We start from the raw sequence: 8,855 nt of genomic DNA, 5'->3' as shown, positions 1-8,855 counted from the left end.
TCAGGGGTGCAGGGCCTCCCTGGGGACCCCCGGGAGCCGCCCTCCGGTGACTGTTCACCACCTCCTTCTCTGCTAGGTAAGTGGGACGATGATAATTAACTTCATAACACGTATTTAATTAATAATACTAGTAGTAATTATCATCATCAGAACTTCCTTACTGCGGGAGGCCGGTATCCTGCCTGCCTTCACAGCAGGGTTGTTGGTTGTACCCTCCTGGGTCTTAAGGACAGAGGCAGGCAAGGTTGCTTGGGTAGATGTGATCTCTTTTATTAGACCAACTCCAAAGCTGGAAAAATGGTTCTTTGCAAGCCTGAAAGTTGGCAAAGCTTGTAAAGAACCTTTTTCCGACTTTGGAGTTGGTCTGTCTAATAAAAGAGACCGCATCTATCTGGGGACCCTTGCCTGCCTTGACAGCAGCATTCTGTGGCGTTCAGATGATGGCTTGTGTGGGATGGTCTGGGCAGGGATGATCCTGCCTCAGGCAGGGGTGAGATGATCAGCCTGAGTTTCTCAACCTGTGGGTCACGACCCAAAAATGGGTCACAAGAATAATGGATCAACATACTTTCAGAAAGGATTCTTCTTTCAAGGAGAAAATCGGGGGAAACTAGCTTTTCCCTTGCAGGTTGGCAGAGTTTCACTCTGCAAGGGGCTGCTTGGGGCACCCCTTACCCCCACATCCCCCTCCCCCACACACTGGGGGAGCTGGGACCTGGGGGCAGGGGAGCACTGGGTTGGGAGTGAGGGGCACTGGGTTGGGACTGGATATCGGTGTTAACAAATGGATCCTGGTACAAAAAAGGTTGCGAACCACTGGATTAGATGACCTCTGGAGGTCCCTTCCAGCCCTGCTTCTCTGACTCTTTGTCATCTAAAAGACGACAACTTCTCCATGATGCTGCTGGAGCGTCTGTGTGCGCGTTAATGTGCTTTTCCTAATGCGCATTAAATTTAGTACCGTACCTCCAATGTGAGGTACTAAATAAATGCGTGTTAGGCTAACCAGAGGCACTGTATCGAACGCAGACATTCTTAAAGTGATATTTAATGCAGTTGTCTATTTTACTGCGCATTAGTGTTATTGCGCTTTTTTGTACATGGCACTTTAATGTGCAATAAAATAAACTACGGCACATTAAAGCGTGCGTGTAGACTCACCCAGTGTCATCTAAGATGACAATTCCTTGCTACGGTGCTTTGGGAGAACCTTCCCCTCACACAGATAGCATTAACATAGGCTGATGTTAAAGTTGCATGAGTTTTCAGTGGTTTGTTGTCTCCCCTTCAGGAGCTGAAGATGCTACTGTGGGGGTTGGGGAGTATAATTTTTTTTTTTTAATCCCATTGAAAACTTAATTTCTAAGCACTTCATTTTTAAATAATTGTCAAGCAGGGAAAGGTTTTGTGTGAAGGTTCTTTGCCTTATGCCTTATGTTCAGTGCCCAACATGTCTTGGGTATCATTAATGTTTACATGCTATATGACAGATGCATTCCTAAGCAGTAAGTCCTATGATACCAGAAACCTGTAAAACTTTGTTGTGGCTAAATTAATGGACAGCACAGATTAAATGAAAGGGTGTTTTCTACCTCTCGCATAGTTTACGGGCTGTTGCTGGTATGCAGCAGCCCTTTTGTTTCTGACCACGGCGCGTATGTGTATGTCATAATTTTAAAATTGGTGCCTTGGGTAGGTCAGGAAGGAAAATAACTTTCCATGCGATCTAATTTCTCTTTGTTTAGCTGAAGTTATTAGGCTGTAAAATGGTCTATGAACTCAGTCTGCAGCAATCAGAGTACAAAGGTTGACAATAGAGCCTAGTTTTGCTTTGTTGCAAATGTCACAAATTAACAGGATGTAAAGAGGTTAAATTCTCAGGTCAAATTCAGCGTACAGTTATTTTTCAAGGGGAAAAAAAAGGGAAAACGTGTTGCTTTTCTTCTTTAAGCTGTGTGTTTAAAGCTTCTGGAATATTTTCAAAACAAAGTGGTATTTGATGAGCATTGCGACACATCTTTACATTGTTTGCCTAAGATGTGAGAATGGAGTGATTGTAGACAAAAGTGAAACTAGTTGACTTATTTGACTTCATTGTATAGACTGGCATAAATGCAAAATAAAAATATTGAAAAGTAAACATTTACTAATCCCTGAAAGTATTTTTACCATGGTAAAAATATAAATTTTAACTTGACCGTATCTTTCAGTACACTTTTTTTTTAAAAACAGAAATAGGTTAACTAATTACATTTTATAGAACTATAGTAGCAGCTTTGTGAAACATAAAAATCTTGAGAATGACTGACTACACTAAGAATAAAGACAATACTATATAGTTTGATAGTCTCTGGTTAAAATTATAACTTGTACATCCAATTTATATTAAATAATTGTATCTAGTATCTTTTTATCTTAAGTTTTTAACAAGGCTTTTGATACTATCCCATTTGACATTCTTACAGGCAGGCTAAGGAATTATGCCTAGATGAGGTGGGTATACGCTCAGTTGGAAAATTGCTTTTAATGAATAATCTCCCTAAAACAGAAGGGTATTTCAAGTGATATTCTGGAGAGCCTGCCTTGTCTCAGTTTTATTTATTATTTTCACAAATGACTGGGATAATAGACTAGAGTTGGGAACCCTGCATTCTGAAGACTGGGTCTGAGCTATGGGGCCATTTTACCCGGACGTGGGAGACTTCAGCAGCATTTCTGCAGTGTGGGGCTTTGTCTAACTGGCAGGTGGAAGCAGTAGCTCTGACTGGTGGCATGGTATGGGTTGGCTTTGAAGCAACGTAGACTCAGAGCTAAGCTCGGTTAAAGTCTCTCCCACTCGTCTACCTGCTGCAAAACCTTGCCAACACCTGGATTAAAGAGTATGTTTAAACCTGAAGATGGCACCACGCTGGGAGAGATTTCAAGAACAGGATCATTATTCACAATGATCTCTGTAGGTTAGAGAAATGGTTCAAAATCTGCCATATTAAATTCAATAAAAAATGCAAAGGAAAGCTATATCAAAAGAACTAAATCAAAATAGCTAGGCAGCAGCACAGCAGAAAAAAAATCTAAGGGTTAGAATACATCATGCATTGAAAGAGGTAATAAATCTCAAAATTGTTAACAGGAGTGCCTACCTGAAAGAGATAATTAGGAGATTATTATTTTGGCTTTAGCTAGAATACTGTGTAGCCACTTCTGAGCATCGCCCTTTAAGATGTAGATGAATTGGAGGGACTCTAGAGGAGGGCAGCAAGAATGATAAGAGGTTTGGAAGTGTGACGTGTGAGGGAAGGCTGAAGGACATGGGATTTTTTTAGTTTAGAAAATAATGACATAACTATTTTTATTTTGAAAGATTATTTAAAAGTGATGATCAGTTGTTCTCCTTGGCTTCTAGGAAGATGTGAATATATCAGGTTAGTATAAAGCAAACGATTAAGTTGGACATTAGAAGGAGAAAATAACTTTCTAACTGCTAGAGCGGAGATTCCTTGAAACAGGATGTGGTAGAGCCTCTTCCTTGGAGGTTTTTAAGAACAGACAAGAAAAACATCTGTGAGATGGTCAAAAACTACTTAATCCAGTCTTGGCATAGGAAGGTGTTGGACTAGTTTGTTTGCTTTGAAGTTGCTTCCAGTCCTGCACGTCTATGATTCAGTACCTAGTGTGTCCAGGAAAAGTTACTTTAGTATTCAGAATAAATGGAATTCCCACAGTGTCTTTAATTGACTTGTATTTATTATCATCTTCCCCTACTCAGTCTGCTGCTCTGCTTTTTGCTTGTTCCCAGCCTTATTTGCTTTCTGCTTGCTGCCCTGTTTGCCTCTGTGCTGCCTGTCCTCTTCCTGATCTGCTGAATGCCACTTGTGGCACATGTAGGTTGGCCATCCTTGCTGTGTTGTGTACTGTTGGGGTGGCTTGGTGCCTCCACTGCAACCTGCACAACACAGGATTGGGGCCATGGTATCATGTAAATCAGCAAAGATCAGAAAGGTCAAAACAGACTGATAAGTTTACTCATATTTTTGCTACGTACTATAGTGTGTATTGTTTAAAGAGCTACAGTTGGATAAAGAGCAGCTGTTTTGTTTTTATATACTCTATATTCTTCCATATGGCATCTTTTTTTACAATCCCGCCCCCCAGCTACTGTAAATTGGTATGAGCTTTGTATGTGAGAAATGCACTCAGAGCAGTTTCTGCCATTTACCAGGGCAAAGTGAAAGTAAAGTCCACATTGATCCACAGGGAGTAGAACAATGAGGAGGCTCTGCTCACCAGCTGCTGCTACTTGGTTACATACTACAAGGAAATCTTCCACCCTCCCCTTCATTCTGCCTTTCAAAAACAAAGTGTATATCTTATTTTGGGATGCGTAATATGTGGTAAAGGTATTTTTAAAGATTATGTAAATCTGTAATATGTCTAATTTTAAGAAAAATGGAAAAAACTTTAAAAGATATACAGTTTTAATAGTCAGTTTGGAGCCATTGTGACTTTATTTAGCTCTATTTAAATAGATGCACACGCTTCAAAACTAATCTGTACCTTGTTTAAACTTGTATATGTTAAAATGTGAGATTGGGTTTTGCATTCCACTTATTTGAAATGACCAGACAACTTTTTCTGTTTGATTTGACTGACAGTCAGCATTCTTGGCTGCCTACTGAATGTGTCTGTTTCTGAGATGCTGATGTAAGGCAGTGTCAGTTGTGAGTGTGTATCATGAGCACACAGAATGGAATTCCTTGTGAATTAAAGGTCTGTGGAGGAAGTGATTTATATGCAAGCCTAAAAAACCCAGACATGACGGGCTAAGCAGTTTTCAATTTTTAATGGTCAGGATTTCATAAATTCAGAAATTTTTTTAATAGCAAGGCAAAGCTTTACATTCTTGGATTTTTTATTTCCAATTGGATTAATTTTATTGTGTTCATAAATATAAACATATAATGATTTATGAATTTTTCACTTCTTTCATCTCCTCTGAATAATATCAATAGAAATAATCCAGCCAAATTGTTTTAGATTACACATTGCTGTAGATCAATGTTCAACTGTTTATGGACCATGAGCTAAATCCAGCCCATGGAACCATTGCATCCATCCTGTGTTGCTGAGGCATTGGTGGCCTTCCTGGGTGGAGGTCTTCACCTGTGCCATGTTGCACTGCACTGTGCCACGTCAGGGAGCTTTTCCATGCTGTACCACAGTCAGACATGGAAGCCACAGCAGGCTGAAGCAGCAGCAGTTGCCAGGCCCTGATTCTAGCCAGTCTTGGACCTGAGGTAGGCCTTTCTGGCCTGCCACCAGGAAATATTATTGACTGCTGTTTTTGGATCAAATTGTCCCAGTGGTTGCATTAAACCATGTCTATGTTGTGGTCATTCCTGTGATTGCAGCTTGTGTTGACCTACTTGAAGTAGCTTTGAGCTAATTACCAAAGGTATTGCTAGAGTGTAACTTTGGTACTACCTGTATTAGAATGAGATGCACATCTTTTCCAGTAAAGTTACAAAATGTGTGGTTTGTTAGCCTGTGTTGAGCATCATGCTCCTGGGGCTGCATGACAAGCAGTACCCATGCTAGCTCACTGTGGGAGCTGTAGTCACAGTAGTGACTGCATTGTAGTATTTGTCTGTTTCGGAGCTAATCCAACTTCGCAGACATTAAAAAAAAATCCCATTGATTTTGGCTGGAGCTAGATTGGTTTTTCTAGTTTTATTTAATATTGAATGGAAGGAAAACTGGGTAATGTCTGCTGAGGCAGTATAGAAGCCATTTTAATGAGAGCTTGCATAGTTCTGAATAGTGGTTTGTTTTTTTTACCCACTTTATTCTTAAGTCCCTTCTGAAGGGACTACTACTACTAAGAGACAGGCTCTGTTTTGAAGAGCTTCCCATTTTTAATAAAAAATACAATCCAAAAGTGAAAGGGTAAATGGCTAACAAAGAAACTGATTGTCCAGGGGGACACAACCAGGAGTAAAATGACAGAGCCAGGAGTAAAAACACAGGTAGTCTTTGTCTCTGTCCAGAGCCTTACCAACAAAATTGCATTATTTTCTAGCTCATTCTAGCACAGAACTAACACCTGTATTTCTGTCAAAGACTGCTCTTTGTTTCTAAGAATGATATGTGTTCGTATCTTATGCATCCTTTGAAAACTTCTCAAATTCCTTAGTCTCCTCAGTTGGAGGATTGTTAAACATAGACATGCTGAACTTGCTATCAATAGCCGCTTATTTATGTAGATGCTCTGAAGCGCTTTGACTAAGTACAGGCAGTCAAAAATCCTGAGGCTGAAACAGTTCAGTCTTCATAGGTTAGTATAAATCGCATACATTGAACCAATAAGCAAGTGAATAAACATTTTGATTTTGGAAATGCAGCCACATGCCTGCAGTGGCCCAGGCCAGAAGCTGGGGGTGCTAAAGCAGACCTCCCTGCTTGGCTGGAGCAGATGGGTTGGGCCAAGGCTAGCCCACCCATCCTGCAAGAGGGGAGGTTGCAGGGGTGGTGTAAAGCACCCTGGGATGCTTGGGGGCTGTGAGCTAACTTGAATCTGGAGGGGATCTGGGACTGAAGTTCAAAAAACCGATTTAACCTAAATCAGTTAAGTCTGATACTACATCTATCCAGTTTATTTTAAACTAGTTTTGGCCATTTTAAAAGTGATTTATGTGCACTGAACTTCTTTTATGTTACAGATTTGAACTGGTTTCCAGTCACTTATACTGGCTTATGCGTTATTTCTGTCCCTAGCCATAAAGGCCCAACTGTTCTGTAAAACCTGTGCTTTTCTATTGAACTGTGAATTGGTGTAGCTGTTTAGTGTAGACAAGCACTGTTTGCTTGCTTTCTTAAAGCAGGGAGGTAATGTTATGCATATGCATTGTAGTATGCTTCCAGGGAAGCTTTAAAAGGTACTCAGCACCTAACTAAAAATCATATAAAAAAGAATATTAAAGCAGGCATTTTAAACTTTTATTTTGGAAATCATCTCTGAACGCTCTTTTTAATCTTTTTAATCTTACTTTGCTGTTTTTTGTAGTATTGGATAATTTTTGTTGCCCAAGAGGAAAGAAATTCTATGAATCTATGAATAAATTCAGAAATAAGCAACATAAATAAGGGAATACAAATCAGACTTAAAATTTTATTTGCTGGTAATAAAGATAAAAATATATTCTTTAGGTGTGATTTTTTTTTTTAACTTAGACTTGAGAGGGAGAGAGAGAGAGAAAATGAAATGAATAAGGGATTTGCATGTTTATATAACTTTTTCTAGTATTGAAAGTTACTTTAGGACTAAAATCTCTCTTGTATTCATGAAATTATATGAAGTTAGTTTGAAGTCTTTTGAGACTTGAGAAATTCCCTCTCAAATATTGTATGTTTCTGCTGGAGAGCTGAAAAAATATGGATAGGTGGCTTCCAGAAGGATCAAGCTGTTATACCTTCTCTTTTCTAGTACTTTCATTTCCTTTTGATTTGTGTATTAAATGAGATCTGTTAGTCCCACTTTTTGACCTCCTGGCTTTATTTGTTTATTTTCTAAAATGAGTTCTGCCAGCTGTGCATTGATTTGTGGGAACACATGTTCATGTTGCATTATTCCTCTACTGTCCTTATCTGCTCTGTGCTGGAATCAAGCTATTTCTCTGAGACTGAGATTCTTGTAGATTTCAACAGCCAACTTTTTCATAAGAACTGATTAGGTAGGTCAGAGGAACAGAATGACTACTAGTACCTATGGGGTCATCTGGTCCCAGCAGTCTTTCCTGCCCAGGTGCAGGGAGGCTGGACCTGGTGATCTCATGAGGTCCCTTCTAGCCCCTGAGTTCTATGAAGCTATGCACTGATCCTACAATGGGATACCAACATGACTATCACATTGCTGCCAAGGTTCACAAAATAGGAAGTTTACTTTCAACTCAGTTTGCAAAGTTGTATCTGAAGGCAGGATTTAGGTCTGAAATTGAAACTTGAATAATGCTTCATGCATGAGAGCAGATTTTGAGAGTATGTCTGCATGCTGTGATGGAGTTCTTCCTGGGGAGAGACCAGGTATTTATGCATCAAAAGCAGTATAGATATATGTATAATATATATGCTGACCAGCAAGGCATTTTACTTAAATTACCATATTTACGTGAATCCAAGACGACCTTGAATTTAAGACTACTCCCGTCCCCCTTAAATAATTACATTCTCTACATGGAAATGTTGTGACTTTTTGTTATAATTTTCCATGTATGGAATCTAATTATTAAAGTATTGTATTACCTAGATTACAGGTAACCTTCTAGGTAGGCTATTGATTAGAGACAGAAACAGGTCTGTAGTCCAACCTTTTATTTCCTTGCATCTTAAAACATGAGAACAGACGTTTATCCTCAAGTCTGAGGGTGGCAGCAGGTTGTCTTGAATTTGCAGAGTTCTCCAAATTTTCCTTCAGCCTATGTCCAGTATTTATAGATGGCTGGTTTTAATTCTAGTCTAATATTATAAAACCCTTAGTCTGTCTGTCTGTCCATAACACTTTAGTTGCACTCTGATCGGTTGTCTCAGCAACAAATCAGAGTGCTCTGCACACACAGACACATGGTGGAGCGCCGCCATGACAGTGGGGACAACAGCCAGCAGGGAGGGGGAGGCAGTGGGGAAGAGGGGAGGGAGGGGATTGGAAAGTGGAGTAGGGGTTACTGGTGGAAGCACACAGCCGGCCGTTGCCTACAAGCTCCCCCCCAGCCCCCACCCCTGGAAGTCCTGGGAGGTGGGGGCGGGGGGTGCACAGGCCTGCAGCTGAAGCAGCATGGGGGGAACCAGATCCGAAATGACGGGGG

At 40.2% G+C, this 8,855-nt stretch overlaps 1 protein-coding gene across 1 annotated transcript in view; it reads left to right on the top strand.

The window, feature by feature from the left end:
* The first annotated feature begins 55 nt into the window (after positions 1-55).
* The window catches only part of MYO6 (myosin VI), a 190,440-nt gene continuing 181,640 nt past the window's right edge, over positions 56-8,855 (top strand). Inside the window, exon 1 of the mRNA XM_025200086.1 lies at positions 56-76. The gene's annotated coding sequence lies outside the window, so the exon portion shown is untranslated. The remainder of the gene's footprint in view (positions 77-8,855) is intronic.

This window comes from Alligator sinensis, unplaced genomic scaffold, assembly GCF_000455745.1.
Source record: "Alligator sinensis unplaced genomic scaffold, ASM45574v1 scaffold37_1, whole genome shotgun sequence".
NCBI lineage: Eukaryota > Metazoa > Chordata > Crocodylia > Alligatoridae > Alligator > Alligator sinensis.
This window is presented reverse-complemented; position numbering and strand designations above follow the sequence as displayed.